The sequence below is a fragment of the Lepisosteus platostomus genome, chromosome 13 (genome assembly GCF_059453375.1).
Source record: "Lepisosteus platostomus isolate fLepPlt1 chromosome 13, fLepPlt1.hap1, whole genome shotgun sequence".
NCBI lineage: Eukaryota > Metazoa > Chordata > Actinopteri > Semionotiformes > Lepisosteidae > Lepisosteus > Lepisosteus platostomus.
Window position 1 is genome coordinate 16,179,095 of NC_142623.1, and position 13,720 is coordinate 16,192,814.

Genomic DNA, 13,720 nt, shown 5'->3' on the forward strand with positions numbered 1-13,720 from the left:
AAGCAACTATTTTAAACATAAATGTGGTAATAGGATGAATTAATCACAACATTCTTAAACATCCTATACTTTATGGTACATAAGACATACTGTGTTTTTACCAACATGTTAAACCACCATCCTGATATCCTGTGGTTTCTTGAAACAATAAGGGAAATAAACCTAGAGGCATTAATAAAATTAAAGCCTGTCTGTGGATGTCTGTTACTATGCTGTAGCTGAGAAACTGGTGCAGGATGACTGTCACACATGGGTAACCAGAAATGGCACACTCAGTCCCCACATTTCTGCAAAGTGTATCGAAAATGCTTCTGCCTAATGAGCATTGGATAAGCACAAGGCAGGATCTGAACTCTTATTTTAATACATAATATGAATACAGTCTAATTCATATAGATCATTTAAAGCTAAGAACATCACAATAAACAGGAAACATGACAGGATATGTGTAAAAGTATGGCTGTCATGCTGACAATCCAAAACTACACCTGGACACTTCCTGTCCTTCAGAGAACCTGCATTTCCCAAACAAGCGACTGAGATTTGTATTGTCTGAGAAACATCCTGAATCAACCTTGCTCAGGTTTGCAGCACTGCGCGATGCATCACCTCTTATAAATATCGTCTGCATCACACTCGGCCCAAATTCATAAATTTCCACATGACTAAGCTGTAGAGCAACATTACTTTAAAGACTCGGGCTAAGCCGTGCTTAGTCTTCAATTCTACTTCAGGGAACAAAAAGCAAATTAGTAATGCAACTGAAAATAGCATGTCATTAGCATATATAATTTCTCCTGCTTTACTCATAGCTTTTGGTCACTGACATCTACAAGCCTGGTTTAAATTTGCAACTTCAACCCACCCGGCAATTGAGAATACCAATAACACAGCAGGGGACAGGGTGATATTTGTGTGTCAAGAAACGTCTTTCTTCTACCCAGCGGTAACTGGCCATCAGATATAAGCAGTCTAGGTAGTTATCTATCATTTATGGGAAGGAGAAAGAAAGGCATTTAACCTGGACAACGTCCAGCTCAGAACAGAAATCTTACGTTCATCAGATTATTGGTAAGGAAATGCTGTGGTTCAGTTTTTTTGCTCTGTGCCTGGGAGCAATGATCTATTTACAACATAAAAAAAGAAAAAGCCTAGAAAAGAATCATTGGGCTGGAAAGCAGTGTAAACGGAAGCCAAATTCAGGGCCAGACTCACTTAAATTGCCGCTTGTCCTCAGAAACGGTGGAGCGGGGAGGCCAAGTTACGTCAAGTTCGATATTTGACTGTGCTTTAGAATGCCTGCTGGCGCCTATTAACACAGCCCTTGCTTTCATTACTCAACAAGGGCCATCATAGGTTGAGACGTCTGCTTCAAGTGTTCCTGATAAAAATGATTTCTTCCCTTCTTAACTTTTTCCTGGTTTGCTCAAAGCCCAGGGCACGACCTTCATAGTGTTCCAAAGCCTGAACCCCCTATCCTTAATCCCAGCACCCATGCATGGAATTAAGGGAGAGAAAGGGTTAAGCTTTACAAAACAGCTGTGACAGCTGCCTCTCGTTAGGAAAGGAAGTGATGGGACACGTTCAATCAAGACACCAAATAACAACAGGAGTGTAGTCGAACTACACTTTTTGCACTGTACTTATCACATATACGAGTGCACTGCAATAAATCTGTGGCCAATTTTGTCCTTGAAGCAAGTGCAATTAAGGGCTATTTGCATACAAGGAGAACGATATGGCTAAAGAGGACTCCAGAATCCAGACAGAAAAGATGAAAGGCTGCTCTTGTCTTTTCTCTCTCATTAAGCACCTGTCCTATTTCTGTTTCCAGTTCCACTACAATAGGGGGTGGATTATTACCTTAATAACTGTCCGACAACTGAAACGACCCTTACTGCCTCCGTGCCTGGTATCAAACTGCCATTTACCTGTGGAGAACACAGAGAAGCAGTACCTGCAGTGAACCATCAAACGTGCTGTTAACTTGGCAACCATTTAGGCCGTGCTGCTACAGGACTTTGAGTCTTCCAATGAATTAAGAATCGAATTAATCCTGAATTGCTTAATTAACCCAGGTGCAGCAGATCACATCAATAATTAAGGATTAGCTGGAGCAAAGACTTGCAATGACATAGAATCCAGATGCCAAGGTTAAGTGCACTTAAATCCAGCAATTAGGCAAAAGTTTATGCAGCCCTTTAAACTGTTTAGTAGGTATTGTGTTTCACTTTGCTTATTTTAAAAAGTGTTCCTGCAGTTGTAAATTACGCAGCTGGGTAACTCCCAGAATTATAATGGAAACTCTGTGTCCTACTAGTCAATCAAACATGACATAGAAGTACGTAAATTCAGATGCATTTTCCCGAATCCTAAAGTCTTAAAATATTCCGATATGAAATGTGTAAGCTAGTCATAATGTAAGAGATATCTACTGATTTTTTACATATTACAGGTTTTTACATACTGTATATACCTACAGTACATAATGTATAAAGGGAAATCCTATCAAAATGAGAAGCTGAAGTTAACTGCATAGACTGTAGATTTACTGTATTCTGTGTGTGCTGTTCGATGTATAATGCGTGTAATTTAAAGTTTCTTTTTAGGTTACAGTATTCCACTAAATGCAGAGTGGAACATTCACTGTTTTTATTGGGAATTAAGGAACCCTGATGATTAGCACAGAGTCTGAGGGACAGCGTGAAGTCAGAAAGTTAAGCATAATGGAAGAGTGTGCTCTGATAGAGTGTGCATGATAGATTTCTATGGAAGGAAGCGCTTAATAGCAGGAGATCTGAGAACTTATGCTGAGAGAATCTCATTAAGGAATCTCATTCAATGGGTTGCTCAATAACAAAAGCAATACACGTAACTGTGAAGGAATAAAAAGCTGATTTAGAGAAACTGAAAGTTTAGTAAAACACTAACATTTGCAGTTAATCTTGGGTACAAATCTCTTGGTTTAGAGTTTATTCTGGGTTTTTTTTTCTAAAAGGTAAAAGAGGTTTATTGATAAGGCTGGAAGGATGTCACTTCTCAAAGTGCTTTTTTAAACTCTGACGCAGAGTGGCATCTGCAGAATGGTTCGTGCAGCGTGGCTGCCATGTTTGCATGCCAGCAACAGGCCCACTCCCCCTCCCGGCCACTCTGCAGGTCTGCCGCACTTCATTAAATATTGACGGAGAGTCTTTATTGCTGCTGTTCCTAAGACCCATAGAATGAATCATGCATTTTATTCAGAAAATAAAGGATGCTGGGGACATGGACATTTTAGCTAGAAAAAAGGCTTATCCCTAAACCAGGTCTCCTGTGACACAAGGTATACATAGCAGCTTGAATTAATAAAATGCTCCTTTTTTCTTTTCAGATTTCCTCTAGTTCTAGTGCCCAGTGTTCTAATAAGAGATTATTGCTCTGTCTGTAAATGGGTAGAACACACATTTTTTTAAACTTGTTTCTTCAGTTTATTGGTGTAGTTCAAGGCATTTTAATGCTCTGAAATCAACAGGCTTTGTGTTTGTGTTTTACAATTAAGGCTTAATCTGCATCTGTAATCAATCCAGTGTTGCATATAAGTTAAGATACCGTGCTTGCTGTTGCTTCGAAGAAGATGAAGTAGCAAGAGCTGGCAGTGCTGGCTGCTGTCCATGCTCTTTGGTTGGCTGCAGGCTGTTGTAATCATATGTACTGTAGTTGCTCTGCCATTGGTAGAGCTCCAACGGCCAGAGCAATATACACGTGCTAGGCAAACAGGCGCAATAAGGCTTGGCTTGATTAGATTTTGCACAGGTATAAAGCTACTTAAATTCATTGGGACTTCACCTTGGTACAGTATGTCCTTAAAACTTCAGAATCCAGCTCTGCCCCTTGAACCCGGATGATCCTGTTATTAATGACCCGGGCTACACGCAGCCTTTACCAGCCCTCTGCGTGGCGTGCTGTGAGATGTGCGTTCTTGAGCTAGCCATTACATCTCTCTGAGCCATCTCTCACGTGACATTTGCCATCAGTCCACAAACAAGACTCTGCTAAAACCCAGCAGAGGCCTGTGGGTCACAGCCATGAACCACACCGAGGTCACTGGGATTGTATTTTCTGTATACATTTTTTCTTGTTTTCTCTTATTTTCAAAATCGTTAAAAAAACAAAAGTGCCTTGAGCGAACTCGGCTTTCCACTTGCTATCAGAGGGAATTTCACGGCCTATTTTAAGATAAGATACACTGTGAACTTCAAAGGGCTTGGAGTGTGTCGGATTTGTACAATCCCACAATTAAAACTGCATGAGGAAAGCAAAATTTCAACCCCCCCCCAAAAAATCAAACCAGCATGCGAAACAGACGTGAGTTTGAACAAGTCCGGTTTAGCTTTTAGTTAATGGATTACTGCTGGATAAGAGTTCTCCACCGTAAAATTGGTTAATCTACTGCTAAACTAAAAAAATATATACAGTACTGCCACCCAAGTCTGCAGTGCAATCCAAGCTGTAATGCAAAGGCAAATATCTTTTGCTTTCACTGCTATAAAGAAGAAAAATGCTGTCTTACAATATTTTAAAGGGAAAGAAACCTCGATCCTAATCTTTGTATGGCGGATGACCGCCATGACAAAAGACTTGGTCTCTTCTTGCACACTGCGCACGCATGAGGCTTCACGGCAGGATGAAAACACAGGCTCACAGTGAAGCGCTCTAGCTGTGTGCGGGCGGCAGGGGAGGAGGAAGGGAGGCATAAACGTGCAGCAAGAGGCATCGCGCTTTCCGGCGGGCGTGACGCGCTCGTCTCCCGTTTTCCGGCGCGCGGCCCTCCAGGAAGACAAGCTTCCTGGCTCAAGGACGGGTGAAGGCATGAGCTGCAGGGCTGTCCGCTGGATGGAAGCAGAAGAACAGGGGAGGGAGGGAGGATAGAAAAAAAGATGGAATGTGCATTGCCTTGACAGAAGGGGGGGGGCGCCCCACCCCTTGGAAGCTGATTGAAACCCATGTGCCGCCTCAGTCTCTCCCCTTCTGAGTGCAATGCTGAGTCAAACAAAACCACTGCCTCATATTAACAAGGGAATGGGTTAAAAAAAATTAACAAGAAAACGTAACATAGATATTTGCTACAAACATATCCTAATGTGGCCATATGACTACATATGTTTTGGCATTTTAATGATAAATAGCCTATTAATGATCTGCAATGACAATAAATGCATCTGAAAGACAGCAAAACAGTTATTTATTATCAGCGCTGCTTTGGGATGAAGTTTCCTTTTTAATTGGGATTACGCTGCAGATGGCGTGAGTGAAGAAGACAGATCCACTGGCCAAGGTTTATAATAGGTGACAAGCAGCAAGGCCTTGGATTACAGCTACAGATTAACTGTATATACAAAACATTAGGAATGGGAAATTGTGATAAATACATCTATCCAATTTCCAATCTAATTTTTCCAATGCAGGAATCGTGGCAAATGCTTGAGGGCATTTTATAAATTGCAGGTTGCTGCTGTGCATGTTCATTTTTGCCATCAGAAAGATCCTGCACTTTAACAGGACATTTGATTCTGATAATATCTTCTCTCTCTCCCTGACCCAATGCCCCTCCACCTCCAGTCAGTTGCTACTTTTCATGTATCTTTTGTTGGGTCGCTAATAAAAAGGCAAGTAACTAGCTGATATGAAAGTGTTGTAGGCTGACCTAGCAATGTCTCTGCGTTCCACAGCATTCGTTGCCCAGTGTTATGAAACATGTCAAAAAACATGCCAGGTGCATTGAAAGTTTGTCCTGAAAAGAAAAGGCAAGAATCGATTTTGATTCAGTATTTCCAAGCCTGTAGTATAAATTTTTGATTTCCAGCCACTGACATCTAAATCAACCTCCATTGAAAATGGTGTAAGGATGGTGTTTGTGTCTTCTCCATTTCATGCTTGGTGAATTGATGCAATTACATGATTTCTTGTGCAGTGTATCTCCATATGCTTTGCAAGGCTCTGGGCTTACAGTGGATCGCATGCACAATCAATAAACCTGCGACAAGCCCCAGTCACTGAGAACTCAGCTCCGTTAATTGACTGCCTCACGGCTCATGGACTCCACATGAGAAAAGAGCAGAGATCACAAGAAATTATCTAATGCAGGTCTTAAGAAAGACAGGCATGTTGCTGCTCAAAGCAAATAGCTGTTGCAGTTTCACCCCAGATTTGCTAAAGGTGCTGTCATATGGAGTCTCGGAAGCATTATACCAGCATACCTCATCCCTTTTCTTTATGGCTCAGAGGTAGAATAACAAAACTCAAGGATGGCTTTCAAGTAAAGATGAGTGTAACTAAAAAAGAACAAGGATTCAGAGGCTAAAATTAAATGATTTGACAATCTGCAACAACCTGGGCTGAGAGTTGCCATTATAGACTGTGTTCAAGGCCAACAGTTACTAAGCACATGAGGCAGTGTGTTCAGAGACCAGTTAAAGAAAGCGCTGTGTGCATCTTGGGCAGACACACTGGGGACACTGCAGACTGTGCTCATGACAACCAGAACACAGGGAACAGGAAGGCCTTCGGTGCAGATTAGGGAAAACAGCAGGGGACCAGAAACAGGACTAGCGAACCATACCTTGGTGTGTTCTGTTTAAGGTAAGAAGGAATCAAGAGAAATCATTACCCCTTACCCCTCCCCCTTTATTTTGGTCATTTCAGTAGTTAAGGACAAAATTTTTTCTGTTTTGGAAAAACACAGAGCAGTGGGATTTCAGATGACAAAGGAAAAGATTGCTCAACAGGGTCAGAGTTCATGATGTAACCAACACATCTAACCACAGTAAATCTGTAAGGTGCCTCTATGCTACGGCTCACCCATTGTAGTTTGCTTGGTCACAGTGTCTCCTGGTTTATGCCCTTATTTGCCATGCCTCTCTACATTATATTTGACTTTTACAATAATGCAGACCATGGATTGTCAGTGCTACACCGCTTTCCGCGTAGGGCAGTGGGGCGTGGGGCTCGGGTGGACAGGGCCTGAGGGATGGGGGTGCTGTAGCAGTAAATGGGCCCCTTCACAGAGTCAGAGGCAGCATGTGCGAGGGGATGTTTAAGAACCGTCCTGATCCGTGTCTGGCAACGAGAGCATCCGCGACACAATGCCACTCACAGCGGCCGATTGTCCGCGCTGCCCAGCGCCTCATTGTCAGGGCCCCCTCTGTTTGTTTTTGACCTCCCCCCTCTCCCCTTCCTCCCCAGCCTGAGTGCTGCACACACACACACACACACTATTCGCACCCGACCGCCACACAAAGGCACAGATTTATTCACAGACGGGGGGGAAACTGTGCACTGGCGAAAGCAGGCCAATCACATGGTCCTGGAATTTCTAACATGCAGATCAGATCATTGAACATTTTTCCACATCTTATATCGTTATCAAGAAATCACAAGGCATTTCACATGGTGTGTGAAGAAACTGGGAACCAATCTTAATTTCTTTAAAAAGAATCTAACGCAGTCTAATAATTATTAGTAAATTAATTCTATAAATGCTTAACTAACATTATAATTTAAGAGTTCTAATAATCAACTGATTAATAAAACTGATTTCCATCAACAACAGGCATATGGATCTATTATACTATATGTATTTTCTGAAATACCTGGAAATATAATGACACTCGAAAACGTTATAAGGCTGTGCTTGAAATGACAAGAACTCTAACGTACAAAATGTTTTCACATTTTATATAAAAAGGAAAACTTTAATATTATTTCTAAGGACTGGTGGTAGCACCATTTATGTTTCTTATCCATCCATCCATTTTCCAACCTTTATCCAATACAGGGTTGCTGGGAAGCCGGAGCTGGCTATCCCAGCAAGCAACAGGTACAAGGCAGGATACACCCTGGTCTGGACACCAGTCCATCGCAGGGCACACAGAGACACAAACACGCATGCGTGTCTGGAGCACCCAGTGGAAGCCCATGCAAACACAGGGAGAACATGCAAATTCCACGCAGATAGCGCCCCAGGTCCAGAATTAAATCCAGGGTCCCAGCACTGCGAAGCAGCAATTCTAACCACTGCACAATCATGCCACCCTAATGTTTCTTATGCATTGCAGTAATCTACTGTAGCACTCCCTAAAGTAGAGCTATAGGGATGCCCACGTTCCTGCCTCCTCCTGCATGTTAAGTCTGCTGCGCAGTGCTCCCAGGCGACAGTGACAGCAAAGATTCTCTCGGCTCTGTGTGCTTTTTTGTGCCTCTGTTCATTGTAGAGCTTTCTTCTTCTTCTGCGCTCTTAATGGCTGGCAATTCTTCCTAGCTCTATGCTACTGCTAGCGCTGTCACTGTGCATGCCTTGTTGTGTCAGTCATTCGCAGGGCGTATGCGTGTTCTTCCCAGATCACTGAATCAGGAGTTCAGCTCTCTCTCTCGCTATATACAGTATATATCAATTCTACAAAGATTTGCCCTCTCCAGGCTTCTGCCTGGAAGACACCCTTGTACTGTGTCTCTTGTTAAAGAAGAAAGGATTCAGGCAGAGCCTGACTGTAACTGCGCACGGGACTCTCACCCATGCTGCACTGCTGCAGCGGCGGTATTCATGCCGGTGGTTGGATCAGTTGCTGGATCAATTTGACAAGCACGGTCAAGCACAATCCGCATCACTGCATTATTTCAGCAATTTAAGATTCATTGATTAGTGGACAATTCTGGCAAAAACAGCAGGGCATGCTAGACATTTGCCCTTTGATCAATGGATGCCCATCACAGCAAAAGATCCTAAAACAAATATGCAAAACAGACATACAGTATGTAGTTCCACGTAGGGTAGCTGCGTCAGCATGACACGCTACAAAAGAATGAGTAAAAGTTTATTCCATGCTGAAAAGAGAAGAAAAGAAACATAATGTTTCAGCTGTGGAGCCTTCTTTGGGTGTGACGCCGAAACATTGTTTTTTTTCTTCTCTTTTCAGCATGGAATAAACCTTCACTTGCTCCAAAGCAGACGTATGACATAAAAGTAGCCAAGCAAAATGTATATTTACCTTAAACCGAGCAGTAAGACAACCGTATTCAGGTGTGACAAGTGTAGTTCTCCCTGCCCCTGCCGGGATTCGGTCCCGGTCGCTTGTAGGCTGCAAGCATACTCAGCACCAATACCTAAGCAACAGATAACTCCACCACGTTGAAAAACTGGTCCTCTTCTGTCTACAGTGTCTGTCTTGATTTCAGAGGTGAGCGATGTCACTTCTAGAACTTGCTTAGTGCAGAGAGCACTGTTAAATGTGCATAATCAGCATATAGATAGCAGATAGTTATGAATATGTAACTAGGCCACTTGGGTTTGGTGACAGAAGGGGAAGCAAATTCTTGGTGCACCATAACAAGTGAAAGAAAAGGGAACAACCTTACTGGATGGCTGAAAACTATGAAACCTGATTGGGTAGCACCCTAAGCAGCACCCAATCCACTTCCAATTGTGAAAACAAGTTAAAGGAAAGCTGAAACTGCTCGATTTTCTGGGTTCACTGCCATTACACATAACCACAGAGCCTTTTGTGATGAGCAAAATGTCTGCATCTCTTTCACAGCAGATGATTCACAAGTATTGCTTATTCCCAACAAATACATATATGCATCCAGTGCTGCTGCCTGTTATAACACTCACTTTGTTGCACCCTAGAGTGAAAACGCCAAATCTAGTGCTGACTAAAAATAGACCCTCGTCTTATCCTCCTCTGCCCCCTCCCCCCTCTCCAATCCCCGACAGTAGTTCTGCGTCTAGAGCCTAGACAGCGGCTGCTGAAGAGCTGACAGACTTACAAAGGTTGGAAGAGGCTGCAGGGATCGAGCCACTAGTGGGGCTTCATACTTCCTGACTTCAGAACCACTTCTGCAAAAGCAGTTCACCCTCACTCCCAGACCTACCTTGCTTTCACCCTTTTATTCATTTTGCTCCTCAGCTTAATCATGACGGGTCCATGCAGGAGCAAGGCCATTCCGTAGCTGCAAACACAAAGCAAGCCTCTCCCACCCCCTCAAAAAAAGAAAGCACACCGAGTTGTTCCAGCAGATCCAGAAGGCCAACTTCCAGAGGGCTTCTGTCAAGTGATTTTGATGTACTGCAATGTGTCAGGGGAGGAAGCAAGATCAGACATCAGCATCACAGCAAGAGAGTGAGTGTGACATAAAGGCATTAGGCTAACCAGAGGAATGATAAGCAGACATACATATTTATATACGCGGCACTGACATGCAGCTGAGCGTTGGCCCAGTTTGGAATTACATACTATTCAGCCCTCTACTCCCACTACAATCTTTACATTGACGTGACTGAATTGCAGGCACATTCAAGCACGCCTGTGCTATTGGCCTATCTGTTTCCTTTTCCCTCACACTTTTAAAATGAAAACCCTATAGCTTCTCATCCCAAAAGGAAAGGCGCAATGTAGCTCTGTAAGCAATTGTGTCCCAGAATATTATTTTGTTTGTTATTTCAGCAACAGTAGCTGGAACGTGCTAAATTAAAGTGATATAGGGTGGAAAATGATCTAATTACGGGTACAAAAAGATATAAAAGTCTCTTGATGCTCTCCTGAACTAGAAGCACTTCATATCAATCCTTCATATTGCAGGTTTAAGGCCCACACAGGGTATCACAGATCAGAACCTGGACAAGGAGAGGCTATGAAGACTCCAGTTCTTCATCGCAGAACTGGGGTTAAAAATTAATCTCTCTCCTCCTCTGCCCCTAGGCTTTGAAGCCGTATGGGTTGTGACAGATGCCTGTTCGCTTAGGCTGCTGTGCAGGATAGGAATCTGAGCGTGCAGCTGAGCGGACAACAAAAGCTAACCACGAGGGCCCGGTGGCCAGGGAGCAGTTTCCCTGGCGACGGGACAAGGGGACCCAGGCCCCAGAGCAAGAGGGCCAAGAGAGGGCCAGACGGCGAAGGAGCATGGGGGACTGAGACAGCTTTTTCGGGGGGTTGGGATATTGAAAAAACAGTTCTGCTCCTGAGCCAGCGCTGTGAGCTCCTCAATTTCTGAGGCTGCGCACGTTGAATCATGCAGCATTTGCCAGGGACAGTGCAAGCACAGAAAAGAGAAACTAAGGAGTATATAACATTTATAATCATTTCGCAGAACAAGATAAAGTTTACAAGATGAAGTTTGAAAAAAATGGAGGAAATGCTTACTCCAGAAACAAGCTTTGAAACTATCATTTTGAGCCACAATATAAAACAATGTCCCTTATCTTTCAGCTTTTAAAAAGACTTTTAATATAACATTTCATTGGCTTCATATGGGAAAAGGATGACACACATTTTTCTGTGTTCTTTGTCACTCACTGTTGTTTTAGCTGCTAACAAAAGTGGATATTTTTCTTTTTTGCACCAGACCTGAAAACCTTTACAGGACCTTCAAAGCCTTGTTATTTTAGAGTTCTAGCTCTACAATTCAAAATTCATTCAGAGTTTAGGTTCTGGAACATTACAAATAGTTATCTGTTTTAGCTACAGATGCATTATTAAAGAAACAATGCTCTTGGAGGAGCAGTGATCTATGCTGATTCTATAAAGACAGACTACACCCCACAATAGTCTATCACACCCTCCCTTAGTTACCACTGTAAGGCTCCAAGACTCACATCAGGAATTTCAATACTTTGTTCAAGAAAGTCTGTATTAGGTACTGTATATACACAGTGTGTGTCAAAGAAGGACAGCTCCTAGCAGTTTTGTAGCTGCAGAGAGAGGGGAGGGTATTCCAGTGAGGCAGTCAGAGGACTTTCTGTTGCCACTGGCTGTTACAGCTGTCAAATTAGGGATATAGTCAGATGATGAATGATCCCATCAGGATACACTCCTGAGGATATACTCTGTGAAGGCTATTAGTTTAACCTGTAGCTATAAAAAGAGCTTTTCCGGCTGAATGGGGACAACATTTTTTAATTCTTACTACACACAAATTACAATGGAATTATCACGTTTCCTTAATCTGTGGCATGAATGTCTTCATCATGTCTTCCATGACATGATGAAGACATTCATCATGATTACAGATGCTTCAGGTCCTGCATTCAAGATGGGTTTGTGGCTGTCCTTGTTTTGTGTTTGGTTTTGGATTGCATCAGTCTCATCTCTTGGTCAATGTTGCTCAATAAAATCTTGTCATGGGGCTCATATATGGTATTAATACTAGATATTGATAGGTGTTTATGTGGCATTTAAATACAAAGTTATTTATGTCTTAATAAATTATCAGGTAATTTTCAATATATTCACTTTTGAGGGGCATGGGGAGGGATGAGAGTGACAAAGCACTGTTGTTGTTTTTCAGCCTGAACTGCACACATGCTATAGCCACATGCCTTGGGAGCACAGAACCTGGCTCTTTAACGTGCACCAAGCCAGGCACTGCAGCTTATGGTTAAGTTGAGTGGGGGGAGTGAATAAAAAGATTTCACGAGAAAAACAGCACAAGAAAATAATGAAATAATAGAAGCAGGGATTTTTCTAGTTCAGCTAAAAAGCCTTTCGCAGCAGTCAGCACATTTCCTAATAGGACAAGAAAAAAAACCAACACAGTACCGACTTGGTCTTCTGTGAGCCTTTTTCTCCCCCCTCAACCTCTCCTTCTCTCCTTGCCCTGCTCTAGCCTCCTCAGTGCCATCCATCAGTGTCAGAGGGTGTCTGATGTAATGGCTTTTGACAGACAGTGCCTTCATGCACTGGGCAGGAGGTGAAAGGCAGGGAGAGAAGGGGGGGGGGGGGGGTAGAGGCTGCAGCAGTGGCATCTGGAATGCAGCAGAGTGGCCGGCGGCACAGAGGTAGCTGGGGACAGCGCTTCAGACTGCAGCAGTTTTTTTTAAAGAAAAGGAATCTTCCATCGGTCTCTATTTAAAGAGACACTGTCCTGCCAGTAATCACATGGCAATCCTCAGTTAAACCCGAACCAGAGGACGAAAGTTGAAACTGAGGGCAGGTGCATTTAAAAGTGAGACCAAGAGGCACTTTTTCGTGTTGTGGTGGGAGTACAATACACAGCTACACAGCTATGGTGTTGAAGCGGATACTTCGCTTCTTTCAGGAAACAGCTGGATGAAATTCTTGGATCAGTTAACTAATGGCAAACAAATTAGCTAAACCTGTCAAATGGCCTCTTCTCATATGTCACCTTTCTTACATTCATGGTTATTTCTTTTATACTCTGCGGCCCATGCAATTCTCAGTCTTTCAAACGGAGACTAATACTTGACATGCAATGAGCAACCAGATTTGGGAAAACTGCTAAAAAGACAAACACAGAAATTCTTCTCAGAGCATTATTATTCTAATTTTTCCACTCATTTTTGTTGCCTCTAGTGCAAGGGCCGAGTTGAAAAGAGAGACACACTTTTGCCAGTGTTCATCAGTGTTACAGTCACGTGTCGCAGAGGCATCAACACAGGCCCCAAGGCACAGAGGAGATAGTACATCTGTGACGCTGATTCATACTTTCTGTACTCTTAGCCACATAAATTATTTAGCCTGCGTTTGTAATTTTCATGTTCCTATCTGGACAGACTAAACATTAATTTACTTATGTGATCTTCAGTCATCTTTCAGAGATCACACCCAAATACATGCAAACATACAACAAGGCATAATAATTCCTTATCTAGGTTTACCATCATATGATATTAATTATGATCATAACAATATTTGATTTAATTTAGCTAGACAGCACTTCTTATTCTGAA

At 42.7% G+C, this 13,720-nt stretch overlaps 1 protein-coding gene across 8 annotated transcripts in view; it reads left to right on the top strand.

The window, feature by feature from the left end:
• The window catches only part of elavl3 (ELAV like neuron-specific RNA binding protein 3), a 45,385-nt gene that overhangs the window by 7,134 nt on the left and 24,531 nt on the right, over positions 1–13,720 (top strand). The gene's annotated exons all lie outside the window — the stretch shown is intronic.